A 17,290-nucleotide genomic window follows, 5' to 3' on the forward strand; every position below is an offset into this window, starting at 1 on the left:
TTTATGTTCAAATGAACATGGGAGTTAGGTATTGGTTTTGCCATACCAAATGGCTCCAGGGTGGGAAAGGACAGGAATCTTGGTCTGGAACGCCAACTAAATTTGGTCAACTCCCAGAAACAGGGACAGGAGTGAGCCATCTGGCCCCCCTGGCCTGCTCCCCCATGCAGTAGGATCATGGCTGATCTGATATTCCTCACGTCCACTCTCCTGCCCTTCTCCCGAACCTTTGATTCCCTGGTTGATCAGGACTCTATCTCAGCCTTTCATATACACAAGGAAAGAATTCTCCCTCATCTTAGTTTTAAATTGGTACCCCTTCGATCGGAGCCTATATCCTCTGGTTCTAGACTCTCCCAGGAGGGGGAAACATCCTTTCAGTATTTACCCTGTCAAGTCCCTGAGGAATCCAATATGTTACACTGAGATCACCTCTCATCCTTCTCAACTCCAGTGAGTAGATTCCCAATCCGTTTAACCTTTCCTCATAAGACAATCCCTCCATACCAGGGATCATCCGAGTGAACCTTCTCTGAACTGCCTCCAATGAAATGATACCTTTCCTTAAATAAGGAACCAGAACTGCTCACAGTGTTCCAGATGTGGTCTCACCAACACCTTGTACAGTCATAGCAAGACTTCCCTAATTTTATACTCCAACCCCCTCAAAAGACTACATCACAGCAGAAAGCCATTGTCCACTATTTTAGCGTGCTATTTTTATTGCTCAGTTAATCCCATTCCCTGCCCCATCCATAAAATTCATTTCCCAAGTATTTAACCAGTTCCCTTTTAAGAGTTGTAACTGAATTTGCTTCGACTGTCTTTTTGAGAAGAGCATTTAAGTCATTAGAACAATTCATGACGCAATTTGCTTTCCCATCACATCTGCTCAAGTTCTGCATCAATCACATTAATCTGTGCCATTTGGTTACCACAGAAATCTTCAACTACATTTTCAAAATCTCACAATTTTGTATACCTCTGTCCCGGAGGACAACTAACCCAGTTACGGTCTTCCAACACACAAACAGACCCTTCGGCCCAACTCGTCTGTGCTGGCCAGGTTTCCCAACCTAAATTGCCTGTTTCTGACCCAAATCACTCTGAACCTTTCCTATTCATGAACCTGCCTAAATGTCTGTTAAAGGGTGTAACTGTACCTGCATCCACCTATTCCTCTGGCAGCTCGGTTCAGGTTGGAGGGCTGGACGGTTCTCTCCTATTCCCATTTCTCATGTTATTTTCTTAATTATTCATTTATCTGTGTGGGTGAGTGGAGTTTAATATATTTCCAATTACAAAGCCAGAGATGTCAGCAACAGAGATAAAGGCCCTTGACCCATCAAGTCTGTGCTCGTCAAAAACAACCCCCTGAATACTCGAATCCCATTCCCCAGCACTGGGCCCCAGCATAGAGTATACATCTAAATCCTTCTTCAATGCGCTGAGGGTTTGTGCCTCTCCCACCCCAGGGAGTTCCAGATTCCCACCACCCTCTGGGGGAACAAAGATTTGTCCACACATCCCCTCGGACCCTCCTGCCCCTTCTCTTCATTCTATGCCCCTGGCCATTGATCCTGCTGTCAGGGGAAAGGTTCCTTCCTGTCCACCCTGTCTATATCGCTCAGTATTGGATACATCTCAGTAATGTCCCCTCCTCAATCTCCAAGGAAAACACCTCAATCTGTCCAATCTCTCTCCATCACAGAAACACTACAGACCAGGCACCATCCTGGTAAATCTCCCCTGCCTCAGACCAGGCTCCATCCTGGTAAATCCCCACTGCTCCAGACCAGGTAACATCCTGGTAAATCCCCACTGCCCCAGACCAGGCACCATCCTGGTAAATCTCCCCTATCCCAGACCAGGCAACATCCTGGTAAATCCCCCCTGCCCCAGACCAGGCACCATCCTGGTAAATCCCCACTGCCCCAGACCAGGCACCATCCTGGTAAATCCCCACTGCCCCAGACCAGGCACCATCCTGGTAAATCCCCACTGCCCCAGACCAGGCACCATCCTGGTAAATCCCCACTGCCCCAGACCAGGCACCATCCTGGTAAATCCCCACTGCCCCAGACCAGGCACCATCCTGGTAAATCCCCACTGCCCCAGACCGGGCACCATCCTGGTAAATCCCCCCTGCCCCAGACCGGGCACCATCCTGGTAAATCCCCCCTGCCCCAGACCAGGCACCATCCTGGTAAATCCCCCCTGCCCCAGACCAGGCACCATCCTGGTAAATCCCCCCTGCCCCAGACCAGGCACCATCCTGGTAAATCCCCCCTGCCCCAGACCAGGCACCATCCTGGTAAATCCCCCCTGCCCCAGACCAGGCACCATCCTGGTAAATCCCCCCTGCCCCAGACCAGGCACCATCCTGGTAAATCCCCACTGCAGTTGCTATGAAACTAATTTGTGTCCTTACCTTTTTTAATGTGGCGTGCATACCATAGATGGTGTGAGAAACAGTCCGAGGTGCTGAGCCTGATAATGCTCAGCTGTACTGAGGGAGATGGAATAAAGAGTTTCATCGTGGGTGTTAGTAGGTGTCGCTTATGTTTGGTGTGATGGGAGGTGGGGCAGGGTGAGGGAGATTATTGAGGGGTAGTGTTCTGGAATGGAGGGGAACAGGGGGAAACCAGGGAGTGGCAGAATTGGGCAGACTGGTGTGAAATTTGACTGGCTGCTGGATTCCTGGGTCGTGTTAGCTCTCGAGGCGAGAGACAGTGGCACACTGGTAATCTCAATGGAACTGAAGGCAGCCCCATTACAAGGGCACAGCTTAACCCTTCAGCTGCTGGTGGGATTTACATTCATTTAATTAAATCCAGAAGCTCACGCTGGTGTTTTTGTAATGGCCAACTTACTGCTTACAAGCACAGATAATCCCCGGGTCGCTAATGGGCTCCAGAGGAGATTGAAGGCAAATGGAGTCCATTTGCAAGTCAATTTGTACACAACTTGGAACACAACGTAGTACAGTGCAAAGGAGCTGAATGCAATTACAGGAAACGTTTGGGGCTCTTCAAAACTAAAGCTCTGTGCGGGATCAGGTTCATAGATATGAGCAGTCATACGTTGGAGAGCCCCCGATAACCCCGATTGTTCACTTGTCTCAATCATGTGTTTCAGGAAGCAAATTTGTCATTCTGACCTGGTCCAGCCTACACTGGACTCCAGACCCCTGGGGTTGACTCGTAACCACCCTCAAAAACGGGCGAGCCACTCGTTTCAAGAGCAATCATGGACTGGCAATAAATGCCAGCGATGCCCACATCCCATGAAAGGCTTTGTAATGACAAAAGCCAACTGTCTTGTGACAAATGCAAGGTTTTCTTAGCATGCAGCTTTCCATTGGATTCGATGGAATCATGGGAAATTTGCATTCAGTTGCTGTAGTTACAAAGCCTAACTGAAATAGGCACAGCAGCTGAACAAACAAACATTCAGGCTGCGACTTTCTGACATCACGAGATAAGCAAACAGCTGCTTTGTTTAAAAACTGTCGTTGCCAACTGTTATGCAGATGTGAGTGTACTGTACCTTTAAGAGAGTTAAAAGCTAGCAAAAACTATCTGACAGAACCAAGTGTTCTGAAAAAACATAAGGTAACATTTGGTCAAACAACTTGATTAGCCAGTTGCCTGGAAATGACAAAACTGTTTTGAATTAGGCCAATCAGTTTAAATTATACCCCGAAAAATACCAAACTCTAATTCAGTTTGGACAGAGTATATTGACAATCTTAAAAACCAATGACACAATCCGATGCTTGGTGGGGTACAACACCGGGGAAAATTGAACACTTAGGAGGAGAACTGCCAAGCCAATAACTTCTGCACATTGCCCAGAAAACTAGCTCTCTTCAAAGGTCCCTTTATCAATCAGGAACTTGTGAAGGAAAATTCTCAAGACGACCAGAATACAGAGAAGAACAAAAGCTGCCTCGTTTTGAGACAAACGTTTTGTAAATCGTAATCGAGAGTTTTATCTGACTAGTATTGTAGAAGGCGAAGGTAAAAATTAGATTATAGGAAGGAATTGTAAATCGTTGCTATGGCACACTGCACAATAGGTGGCTCAGTGGAACGGGTGGCACGGTGGCTCAGTGGGTAGCACTGCTGCCTCACATCACCAGGGTCCCAGGTTCGATTCCAGCCTCGAACTACTGACTGTGTGGAGTTTGCATGTTCTCCCTGTGTCTGCGTGGGTTTCCTCCGGGTGCTCCGGCTTCCTCCCACAGTCCAAAGATGTGCGGGTCAGGATGAATTGGTCATGCTAAACTGCCCAATGTATCAGGTGCATTAGTCAGAGGGAAATGGGTCTGGGTGGGTTACTCTTTGGAGGGTTGGTGTGGACTGATTGGGCCGAAGGGCCTGTCTCCCCACTGTAGGGAATCTAATCTAATAATTATTCTTGGTTATACTTTAAAGAAATAAAAGATGTTAATTTTACTTTAACTAGTTCTTGGCCTCTCGAATTTTCACAGATTACTGCATGGGAGAAATCTTTTCTGTGTTTCTTAAAGCAGGAGAGTTTACCCAGTGTGGTAACACAACGAACATAAGGCCGCTGGAGATGACTCAATCTCTTGCTAAGTTGATGAGCAAGTGTATGTTGAGCCCAAGTTGCAGCTGAGCAATAACAGCACCCTTTGTGAAATATTCCAGAAACGTAACTCAATCACACTGTTCACAGATTAATACATGGAAAGGCTACACAGCAAGCATTTAGAATTTCTCCAGCTACTGTCATTCAATAAACAAATTTAATGCAAATAGTGATTAAATGCAAATGCGGAGACAGTACATTCTCCCCCTCTCTTGCTGTCACTTCACTTCCTCTCTCTATTTTTCGGCTGTATCTTACCTTTTTTTGTGACTGCCAGTTTTGTTGAGATTCTTTTGGAGAGTTTCTCAGCCTGAGGCCTAGCATGATGTCTCACTGGTATCGTACTCAAACCGGCCACATTACTTGCCGTTCCCACCCCCTACCTTGTCTCTCACCTCCGATTCTAGCCCCATTTACCACATGCTGTTCCCAGAAGGACACGGCCCTCACCAGATATCCTAGGATTCACCAGTCTCACTGCCATCTTTAACCACTCGCTGTGTACCCTGACAGGCTCTGGTCAGTGCGAAGCTGCCCTGCACAGTTCCTGGGATTTGCAGGAGAGGGGGAAACCAGTGCCACTCCCACCCCCACCCCCGCTGTGCAGGCAGGGACCTGGGGGTCTTGCAGGATGGGGAAGTGTAGAGCAGGGGCTCCTTCAACCCCCAGGACCAGCCGTGGAAGAGGTGGGCCCCTGGGTACAGTCTCAGTCCACACCAACCTCATTTTTCTAAACCACCTGCTTGGAGATATTATTGCACAACCCTGGGGCAGGTGGGACTTCAACTGAGGCCTCCCAGACCAGGGACAGGGACACTACCACTGTGCTGCAAGAGTGGCTCCATAGAGACTAGAACTTGAGTCAGAGGTCTACACCATGGAAATAGGCCCTTCGGCCCAATTTGCCTATGCCGCCCCATTTTCACAATTAAAACTAGTCCCATCTGGTCCATATCCCTAACTATCCAACTGACGTACCTGTCTAAATGTTTCTGAAATGACAAAACTGTACTCACTTCTCCCACTACCTCCGTCAGCCTGTTCCAGACACTCCCCACCCTCTGTGTGAAGGCATCGCCCCTCTGGACCCTCACCTTAAACCTCTGCCCTCTAGTTTTGGACACCCCTATCTACCTTATCTGTGCCCCTCATGATTTTATAAGCCTCTAGAGGGTCACCCCCTCAGCCTCCTATGCTCCAGGGAAAACAGCCGCAGCCTATCCATCCTCTCCTTATAACTCCAAACTTCCAGTCTAAGTATCATCTGAGGAAATCTTTTCTGTACACCTTCCTAGTTTAATATAACCTTTCTGTAGCATACTGTACTGTAAACGTGGTCTCACTAACATCTTGTACAGCTGCAACACAATGTCCACACCATTTATGCTCAATGCTCTAACCGATGAAAGCAAGCATACCAAAAGCCTTCTTCACTGCCCTGTCTACCCCTACCTCCTACTTAAGCCCAGTATTTTAGGTTGGTTTTTTTTTAACCTGTTTTTCTAATCAAGCTCTTCAGAGAGGTCATTACACACCCCTGGAGAAAGTGGGACTTGAACGTGGGTCTCTCAGCCCCCAGCACCTTCGATCTGAATGAGGAGTGAGGGGTAGTTAGTTAATGAGGTCAATAACAGATCAGAACAACTGGGTTTTAGCTCAGCAGATTAATCTGTACAGTCTCAAAAGCTGTGACAGATTGTGTACATAAGCTTATGCTGAAGATATAAAGACTGCCTTACATGTTCCTCATGTGCAATAAACTTGTATTCTTTTGTTAAAGAACATTGACCAAGATGAAACCAGACAGCCAGTGACTAAACACCAGAGTGAGCAATTGAAAAACTCAACACATGATCTATCAAGCCAGATTTCACTCTGGGATCAGATTGGTCCACTGTAACCCCCTTAGTTGAGATTTTTTTAAAGATTCCCTACAGTGTGGAAACAGGCCCTTCGGCCCAACAAGTCCACACTGACCCTCCGAAGAGCAACCCACCCTGACGAGTGCACTCATCACTACAGGCAACTTAGTATGGCCAATCCACCCTAACCTGCACACCTTTGGGCTGTGGGAGGAAACCCACGCAGACACGGGGAGAATGTGCAAACTCCATACAGACAGTTGCCTGAGGCGGGAATTGAACCCAGGTCCCTGATGCTGTGAGGCAGCAGTGCTAACCACTGAGCCACCATGACTGTAACACTGTATCCCATTTGCTATCAGAAACAAGTCAGCCAGGTTCTTTGAGTAACAGATCAAACCAGAAACAAACAGAACATCCTCCTGAAAAAAATGTAAAGATTGTTAACAAAAGGTTTAAATTGTCCAAATAAAATACACACACAAAATCAGCCTCTTTGAAAAACCACCACACACCTAAAAATAACAGCTAACTTCATTAAAGAGAAAGCTATTCTAGCCAATTTTGATTTCCTGGATCCGTTACAGCTGGCTGAACTCACTTTACTGGAGACAATATGAAGGGCTTTTGCCCGAAACGTCGATTTCCCTGCACTTCAGATGCTGCCTGAACTGCTGTGCTCTTCCAGCACCACTAATCCAGAAATAGATATTGAATCCAGCTGTTGAGGCATCCAGTTGTGGTGATGAGGCTTTCAAATCATAAACTTGACCGAGAAGGGCTTCCAGAGAAAGAGGAGAGACACACAGAGAGAGAGGGCAAAGGTTATCACTCCAGGCAATTGCTCTCTCTGTCCAACACCAATTTTCTTTGACTTCTCACTGAAAATGTTGTCGACTCACTTCTGTGTGTGTTCTGTATCTGTGAGGTGGCGATTATTGGCTTGGTTTTGCTTACCCAAGGATGAGATTCAACTTCAGACTGAAATTTGCAGTCATTGTGAAGAAAACTTTCCAGACTAATGTTTGTTGTCAAAGGAAAAAAAGTAATCAAAGATATACTTCACAGTTACGGTGACCAACAGGCTGTTCAAATTCATTGTAATCTGATTTAGTTGGCTTTTGTTTGTGCTGAAAGAGTATTCAAATATACATTATTTGCTTCTGTTTGACTTGGCCCAGTTCAGTAGGCTATTTGTTTGACCAAGAAGTGTACTCAAACGTACATAAAGAAGCATCAGTCGTTGGGGTTGGTTGGAATTAAACATTGACGAAAAAGTGCACTCCTGGTCTCTGTCCCAAAACATTTAACTTTGTGTACTAATCTGGATCATGGGAGTGAAATCTCCTCCGGTTGGGATGGGCCTGACCTCGTTGCCGTGGAGCAGTGTGTTTGACTTTTAACTGCCCTCTGGACAATTACAGATGGCAATGCATGCTGGTCCAGCCAGTGACGCCCTCATCCCAAGAACAGACAAATCAAACAAATGGTTTAGTGGAGCTGGGACATGCGCAAAATCCTGGGAGGACTGCGTTGCCAAGATGGGTCAGAAATAGGTTTTTTCGGAACACCACTTCCTCTCCATTGCAGGTAAAAACCTGGTCATCAGGTGAGAGGCACTCCCTCTACTCTTCTACATGGTGGAGATTTGGCTCATTCCCTGAAACTGCGCCGTTGCAATCTCACAAACCACCTTCTACTTCATGTGGAGGTCCGCAGGGACAAAACACACAAGGATGTGGATGGAGTGGGGAGGACGAACATACCAAACACCACCCTCATCCTGATGGCCACCTTTGTGTGTGGCTGCATCAAGCTGTGTGTTGACCCTCGGTACACAAACACCAAGTCTCACTACGTACACCTGTCCCCGGTGTTGCAAAGGATGGGCCTGACCTCGTTGCCGTGAAGCGCTCCAAGTAATTGGGCCATTCCGTATCGCCTGTCCCGCGTGGAGAAATTTAAAAAGGGAAACCCCTTTGACCACAAGCCCATCAGGATGTGGTCAGCCCGTAGTGTCCTCGAGACCCCGCGGGTTAAAGGAGAGAGTGCATCCTGTCGTGTGGTTCCCTGAGCAGAATGTCAAAGTCATTTGGCAGAACGCTGCATTTCCAGAACTTTCTAACAAGTACCAAGACATTGCTCGGCTGGTGGTGAAAAGGACACTACCTGTGGGATCCTTTACCTGCAGCCAGTTGGTCTGCCCCACCACACACTGTCCCCAAAGTGGCTGTGGGGAGGGGGGCGGGGAGCGGGTTGAGACTGTCACCCATCACCTTCTGGAATGGGCTGAGGGGTGACCTTCTAGAGGTTTATAAAATCATGAGGGGCATGGATAGGATAAATAGACAAAGTCTTTTCCCCTGGGGTGGGGGAGCCCAGAACTAGAGGGCATAGGTTTAGGGTGAGAGGGGAAAGATATAAAAGGGACCTAAGGGGCAACTTTTTCACACAGAGGGTGGTCCGTGTATGGAATGTTTCTGTTGAGGTTAGTCCCAAGCAGTTCTTAGAGTCAGAGAGGTACAAGCACAGAAACAAACCCTTTGGTCCAACTCGTCTGTACCAACCGGATATCCCAACCCAATCTAGTCCCACCTGCCAGCACCCGGCCCATATCCCTCCAAACCCTTCCTATTCATATACCCATCCAGATGCCTTTTAAATGTTGTAACTGTACCAGCCTCAACCACTTCCTCTGGCAGCTCATTCCACACACGTACCACCCTCTGTGTGAAAATGATGTCCCTTCGGTCCCTTTTATATCTTTCCCCTCTCACCCTAAACCTATGCCCTCCAGTTATGGATTCCCCCACCCCAGGGAAAAGACCTGGTCTGTTTATCCTATCCATGCCCCTCATGATTTTATAAACCTCGATAAAGGTCACCCCTCAGCTTCCAACGCTCCAGCTTTGGTGAACGCTGGACTCTGTGCTCTCCGGTCTGTTCCCCGGGACGCACACCGAGACAAACATTGACTGCACCTGGAGGACCATCAACGCGGTGAAAGACACACTTTCGTCTGCTTGAAACCGTCGGCCTTCCAGAGCAAGGAGTTGACCCAGACCGGTACGTTGCAGACTGGTACGTTCCAAGGTCCCGGACCACGTGCTGGAGGACACACTGAAGTTTGAGACACAGTGGGAAAAGACCCCCCTCTAAAGGTCTTTCTGCCAAAGTACAATGGGGGCCCGTTCAGTTATTGGACCCTCTTGATGTCTCAGATACATGTAAGTATATTGCACAAGTATTAATGTTTGCTTGTTTCCTAATATGCTACTGTCCAGAACTTCAGGGGCTATGTGCGTGTGCAGAGATATTTCACAAGTGAAAAGAAAAAAGTTATTGGAAAGATTGAAGTCCTCATTGTAGGCTTCAAAATTTGAAAAAGTTCAGGAATCTACAACAACACTTGCATTTGGATAACGCCTTCAGCACCCCGAGGTGCTTCACAGGGGTTTTATCCAGCAGAGCTCGAGGTGACATGAACAGCTATTAAAAGGGAGAGAGCCAGGTTTTAAAGGAGGATCTTAAACATTTCAAAACAAAAAGGGAGGGAGATTTCAGAGTTTTCACCTGACAGTTGAAGACAACAGCAGAAGTTATTTTTTAAAAAAAAACAGGTCGACCAAAGTTAGTAAAGTGGAGTGTAGTGGGTCCAAAATAGGAAGCAAGCTATGCTATTGCAGGAGCAGCACTCCAAGTCAATAACAGTACAAGCATCAATTAATTCAACTGACTCTTTGTACTTTTTCTTCGATAAACAACCGTACTATGTACAGTAACAGGAAATTCTGCAGCTGTGTCATAGTACAGGGCAGGGTTAAGTTCAGCAAGCACAGCCTTCAGTGGAAACTGAAAAATCCCAGAGTACGCACAGGCTGAGCCACTGCATTCTAAGCAGGAAGCAAAAGCTGACACTTAGTTATTTGTTCGCTCTTCTGCCCAGTTTATGTGCATTCGCCATAACAGCCCTTGGTTAAGAAGCATTCTTCAGTCAGTCACAATGCAGACCAATGGTTACCTGGCATCCTTCTTGGCTAGTGTGCCAAACAGTCAGGGGCAGTTGGCTTGACAGCTGCTTTACAATACAGAGGCACACTAACACGAGTTTGATTCTCACAGTACTAAGAAATTCCTGCCTTCCCTCGCCACCAAGACACATGCCCCTCTTTCTCCAGTGAGGGAGAGTGGGCTAACGGTGACTTTACCTTGAAACCAGGAGGGACTGGTCTGTAAAAAGGGTACTGTACGGACTCTGGACTATTGAAAAGCCAAGAGTGGCTACTCTGAAGAAGTGTTTTACTTTGAAGACTGGAGAAAGAGGAGGCTGTCAGGGCTGAGAGAAGCTCACATGATTCATCAAATCGTCTCCGAGCTGAGGAAAATCTTAAGGAGTCAGTTAAAGAGTCATACAGCACGGAAACAGACCCTTCGGTCCAACTTGACCAGGTTTGCCCAGACTAAACAAGTCCCATTTGCCAGCACCCAGCCCATATCCCTCTAAACCCTTCCTATTCATATACCCATCCAGATGCCTTTTAAATGTTGTAATTCCAGCCTCCACCACTTCCTCTGGCAGCTCATTTCATACACACACCACATCCTGTGTGAAAAAATTGCCCTTTAGGTCCCTTTTAAATCTTTCTCTCCCCACCTTAAACCTACACCCTCTGGTTTTGAGCCCCGCAACGGAAAAGACCTTTGCTATTCATCTTAATGATACCCGTCATGATTTTATAAACCTCTATAATGTCACCCCTCAACTTCTTATGGTCCAGTGAAAAAAGTCCCTCGCCTTATTAACTTAAGCCATCCAATCCCAGCAACATCCTGGTAAATATTTTCTGAACCGTCTCCAGCTTAATAATATCTTTCCTACAGCAGGGTGACCAGAAGTGTAGATAGTACTCCAAATAACAGCCTCACCAATGTCCTGTATAGGCTCAACATAACGTCCCAACTCCTAGACTCAATAGGTCAGAACAATGAAGGCAAGCATGCTAAACACCTTAACCACCCTGTCTACCTGCCATGCAACTTTCAATGAATTATTTACCTGAATACCCACGTGCCTTTGTTTGACAGCACTCCCCAGGGCCTTACCATTAACTGTATAAGTCCTGCCCATGTTTATCTTCCCAGAATGCAACACCTCACATATCTGAAACTCCATCTGCCATTGGGTCATTTGATCAAGGTCTCTTTGTAATCTTAGATAACCTTCTTCACTGTCCACTAGACCACCAAATTCGGTGCCATCCGCAAACTTACTAATTATTCCTCCTAGATTCTCACCCAAATCATTTGTATAAAAGGACAAACAGCAGAGGACCCAGCGCCGATCCCTGTGGAACACCGTTAGTCACAGGCCTCCAGTGCGAGAAACAACCTTCCACCACCACCCTCTGCCTCTTACTGTCAAGCCAATTTTGTATCCAATTGGCAAACTCACCCTAAATCCCTAACTTTACTAATTAGTTTACCATACAGAACCTTGTCAAGGGTTTTACTGAAGGCCATGTAAACTGTGTGGCCAAATTTCATCTGAGCTCCATCTCCATGTTCGCTGACAACACCACTGCTGTGGGCTGGATATCTAACAGTGACAAGACAGAATACAGGAAAGAGATAGAGTGCTTTGCCGAAAGATAGCAAACAGCTGACTTCAGGCAGCGAGGAGGAGGACACACCCCCGGCTACATCAATGGAGTGAGGTGGAGAGGGTCGAGAGCGTCAACTTTCCGGGGGTGACCATCACCAACAGTCTGCCCTAGACCACCCACGTTGATGCGATGGTCAAGAAGGCACAACAACAACACTTCTTCCTCAGGAGGCTAAGGAAATGCAGCATGTCCACATGGACCCTCACCAACTTTTACAGATACACCACAGATCTGGATGTATCACAGCTTCGTACGGTGACTGCTCTGCCCAGGACCGTAAGGAATTACAGGGAGTGGTGAACACAGCCCAGTCCCTCACACAGACCAACCTTCCATCCACGGACTCCGTCTACACTTCCCACTGCCTCGGGAAGGCAGCTAACATTATCAAAAGACTCCTCGCTCCCCGGGTACACTCTTGCACCCCCCCCCCCACCCACTTCTGTCAGGTAGAAGATACAGAAGCACACACACACACACACACACACTCCCCACCCCAACAGGTTCAGGAACAGCTCCTTCCCTGCTGTTGTTAGACTCCTGAACGGACTGCGCAAATGTCACATCTAAGGCTGCTCTCGCTCTCTGTGCGCCTTCCCTGGAGCCATTACTTTGTATTCCTCACTTGTTTTATCACCCTGTGGTCTTTGTATGGTAAGATCTGCCTGTACTGCACGCAAAACACAATTTTTCACTGTACTTGGGTACATCTGAAAATCATAAATCAAATTATAAACAAAGTCAAACTGCTCTACCCTTACCTACTTTCTTGGGCACACCCTCAAAAAACGAAGTTTGTGAGACATGATTTCCCACGCACAAAGCCATGCTGACCATCCCTAATCAGTCCTTGCCTTTCCAAATACATGTACATCCTGTCCCTCAGGGTTCTCCCCACCCAACGACTTACCCACCACCCACATCAGGCTCACCGGTCGACAGTTCCCTGGCCTTTCCTTACCAACTTGTTAAAATAAAGGCACCACATTAACCACCGTCCAGTCTTGCTGCTTCTCCCCCAGGGTTATTGATGAAAGAAATATCTTAGCAAAGGGTCCAGTAATGGGGATGTGAGGGCAGGCGTGGGCAGGGGAGGCCAGGCCAGGGCAGGGCAGGGGACGGGAGGGGAGGGGAAGCGTGGGGAGAGGATCATGTGGCCGGTCTTATCGCCCCACCAGCGCAGGGACCGGCGGTGTGAATGAGTTTGCCCTTACCACCCCCACACCCCTCCGGGAGCTCCCGCGACCTGGCCAGGGCGATGGGGGGAGCACCGAGCGGGCGGGCTGTCGCTGTCTCTGTCCCTGTCCGGCCGGGAGTTCCCCCGTCCCAGTCCCCGGGCTGCCTGCCTGCCGGGCCGGGGTGATCCGCTCCCGGGGAGCTAGCCACGGGAACCGCACGGACCCTGGCAGCGGCTCCCGCCGGCCAGGAGCTCCCGAAGAGAGGCAGCGCCTCCCTCCCTGCGCTCGGTGCCTGCGTCGCCTTCTGCCCCAACACCCAAATTCACAGCAACTCTCCCTCTCCTGCTGTCCCACACTCGGTCTGACTTCCTGGTTCAAAATCCCAATCTCAAAACGCTTGGAAGTGGCCATGGATCTCCCTCAGCTCAGAATCCAGAATCCCAGCTCTGGCACAGACTGACATTCCGACCGAGCAGAAACCTGGAATAAAAACTAGGCTGTCTGGTGGCCGCCTATCCCTTGTGAATTCTTATTGAAACCCACCCCCACCAGCCCCATTTGGCTCACCCCACCTCTAGGGCAAGAAATCTGCCGTCCTCACCTGGTCTGGCCCACATGTGACTCCAACTCCCACAGCAGTCTCTTGCTGTCAGAGCGATCAGAAACAGACAGTGAAGTGTCAGAGACGCCTATATCCAGTCAACTTCAATCCACCAATGGGGCCAAGATGAATTTGTCCCAGGTCTGTTCAGCGGGAGGAAATGAGATCAACTCTCAGTACGAACTTAAAAAAAAATCAGTTTTTCTTCCAAAAATGCAGCTGACTGAAACTGATGTAAACTTATGAGCCTGAAGGAACTCCCTCCCTCCCACGTCTGCCCGCCATAATTATAAATAAATAACATACGCCGAGTATCAAAGAAAAACCCGAAGAACTGCAGACCCGACAAATCAGGAAAAGAGATGATTGGATCAGCTCAGCAGGTCATGCAACACATCATACACTAACCACAGTGTGGACACAGGCCATTCAGCCCAACAGGTCCACACCAACCCTGGCAAGAGGAACCCACCCAGATTCATTCCCCGACCTTACACATCCCTGGACACTATGGCACACTTTTGCATGGCCAAGCCACCCTAACCTCCACGTCCCTGGTCACTATGGGGCAATTTAGCATGGCCAATCCACCCTAACCTGCACATCCCTGGTCATTATGGGACAATTTAGCATGGCCAATCCACCCTAACCTGCACATCCCTGGGCACTATGGGACAATTTAGCATGGTCAATCCACCCTAACCTGCACATCCCTGGACATTATGGGAGAATTTAGCATGGCCAATCCACCCTAACCTGCACATCCCTGGGCACTATGGGACAATTTAGCATGGCCAATCCACCCTAACCTGCACATCCCTGGTCATTATGGGACAATTTAGTATGGCCAATCCCCGCCTAACCTGCACATCCATGGGCACTATGGGACAATTTAGCATGGCCAACCTACGCTAACCTGCACATCCCTGCACACTATGGGGCAATTTAGCATGGCCAACCCACCCTAACCTGCACATCCCTGGGCACTATGGGGCAATTTACCACGGCCAATCCACCCTGACCTGCACATCCCTGGCCACAATGGGACAATTTCCCATGGCCAATCCACCCTAACCTGCACATCCCTGGGCACTGTGGGACAATTTAGCACGGCCAATCCACCCTAACCTGCACATCCCTGGGCACTATGGGACAATTTAGCATGGCCAATCCCCCCTAACCTGCACATCCCTGGGCACTATGGGACAATTTAGCATGGCCAACCCACCCTAACCTGCACATCCCTGGGCACTATGGGGCAATTTACCATGGCCAATCCACCCTAACCTGCACATCCCTGGGCACTGTGGGACAATTTAGCACGGCCAAACCACCCTAACCTGCACATCCCTGGGCACTATGGGACAATTTAGCACGGCCAATCCACCCTAACCTGCACATCCCTGGGCACTATGGGACAATTTAGCATGGCCAATCCCCCCTAACCTGCACATCCCTGGGCACTATGGGACAATTTAGCACGGCCAATCCACCCTAACCTGCACATCCCTGGGCACTATGGGACAATTTCCCAAGGCCAATCCACCCTAACCTGCACTTCCCTGGGCACTATGGGACAATTTAGCATGGCCAATCCACCCTAATCTGCACATCCCTGGGCACTATGGGACAATTTAGCATGGCCAATCCGCCCTAACCTGCACATCCCTGGGCACTATGGGACAATTTAGCATGGCCAACCCACCATAACCTGCACATCTCTGGGTACTATGGGACAATTTAGCATGGCCAATCCACCTTAACCTGCACATCCCTGGGCACTATGGGACAATTTAGCATGGCCAATCCCCCCTAACCTGCACATCCCTGGGCACTATGGGACAATTTAGCATGGCCAATCCACCTTAACCTGCACATCCCTGGGCACTATGGGACAATTTAGCATGGCCAATCCACCCTAACCTGCACATCCCTGGGCACTATGGGACAATTTAGCATGGCCAATCCACCCTAACCTGCACATCCCTGGGCACTATGGGACAATTTAGCATAGCCAACCCACCCTAACCTGCACATCCCTGGGCACTATGGGACAATTTAGCATAGCCAATCCACCCTAATCTGCACATCCCTGGGCACTATGGGCCAATCCACCCGAACCTGCACATCCCTGGGTACTATGGGACAATTTAGCATGGCCAATCCACCCTAACCTGCACATCCCTGGGCACTATGGGAAAATTTGGCATGGCCAATCCACCCTAACCTGCACATCCCTGGTCATTATGGGACAATTTAGTATGGCCAATCCCCGCCTAACCTGCACATCCATGGGCACTATGGGACAATTTAGCATGGCCAACCTACGCTAACCTGCACATCCCTGCACACTATGGGGCAATTTAGCATGGCCAACCCACCCTAACCTGCACATCCCTGGGCACTATGGGGCAATTTACCACGGCCAATCCACCCTGACCTGCACATCCCTGGCCACAATGGGACAATTTCCCATGGCCAATCCACCCTAACCTGCACATCCCTGGGCACTGTGGGACAATTTAGCACGGCCAATCCACCCTAACCTGCACATCCCTGGGCACTATGGGACAATTTAGCATGGCCAATCCCCCCTAACCTGCACATCCCTGGGCACTATGGGACAATTTAGCATGGCCAACCCACCCTAACCTGCACATCCCTGGGCACTATGGGGCAATTTACCATGGCCAATCCACCCTAACCTGCACATCCCTGGGCACTGTGGGACAATTTAGCACGGCCAAACCACCCTAACCTGCACATCCCTGGGCACTATGGGACAATTTAGCACGGCCAATCCACCCTAACCTGCACATCCCTGGGCACTATGGGACAATTTAGCATGGCCAATCCCCCCTAACCTGCACATCCCTGGGCACTATGGGACAATTTAGCACGGCCAATCCACCCTAACCTGCACATCCCTGGGCACTATGGGACAATTTCCCAAGGCCAATCCACCCTAACCTGCACTTCCCTGGGCACTATGGGACAATTTAGCATGGCCAATCCACCCTAATCTGCACATCCCTGGGCACTATGGGACAATTTAGCATGGCCAATCCGCCCTAACCTGCACATCCCTGGGCACTATGGGACAATTTAGCATGGCCAACCCACCATAACCTGCACATCTCTGGGTACTATGGGACAATTTAGCATGGCCAATCCACCTTAACCTGCACATCCCTGGGCACTATGGGACAATTTAGCATGGCCAATCCCCCCTAACCTGCACATCCCTGGGCACTATGGGACAATTTAGCATGGCCAATCCACCCTAACCTGCACATCCCTGGGCACTATGGGACAATTTAGCATAGCCAATCCACCCTAACCTGCACATCCCTGGGCACTATGGGACAA

At 49.0% G+C, this 17,290-nt stretch overlaps 1 protein-coding gene across 1 annotated transcript in view; it reads right to left on the reverse strand.

Annotated features, from left to right (window-relative positions):
• LOC132805703 (beta-1,4 N-acetylgalactosaminyltransferase 1-like) overlaps positions 1–14,011 on the reverse strand; it is a 187,528-nt gene extending 173,517 nt beyond the window's left edge. Inside the window, exon 1 of the mRNA XM_060820895.1 lies at positions 13,922–14,011. The gene's annotated coding sequence lies outside the window, so the exon portion shown is untranslated. The remainder of the gene's footprint in view (positions 1–13,921) is intronic.
• Between the last annotated feature and the right edge of the window lie 3,279 nt (positions 14,012–17,290).

The sequence above is a fragment of the Hemiscyllium ocellatum genome, chromosome X, assembly GCF_020745735.1.
Source record: "Hemiscyllium ocellatum isolate sHemOce1 chromosome X, sHemOce1.pat.X.cur, whole genome shotgun sequence".
NCBI lineage: Eukaryota > Metazoa > Chordata > Chondrichthyes > Orectolobiformes > Hemiscylliidae > Hemiscyllium > Hemiscyllium ocellatum.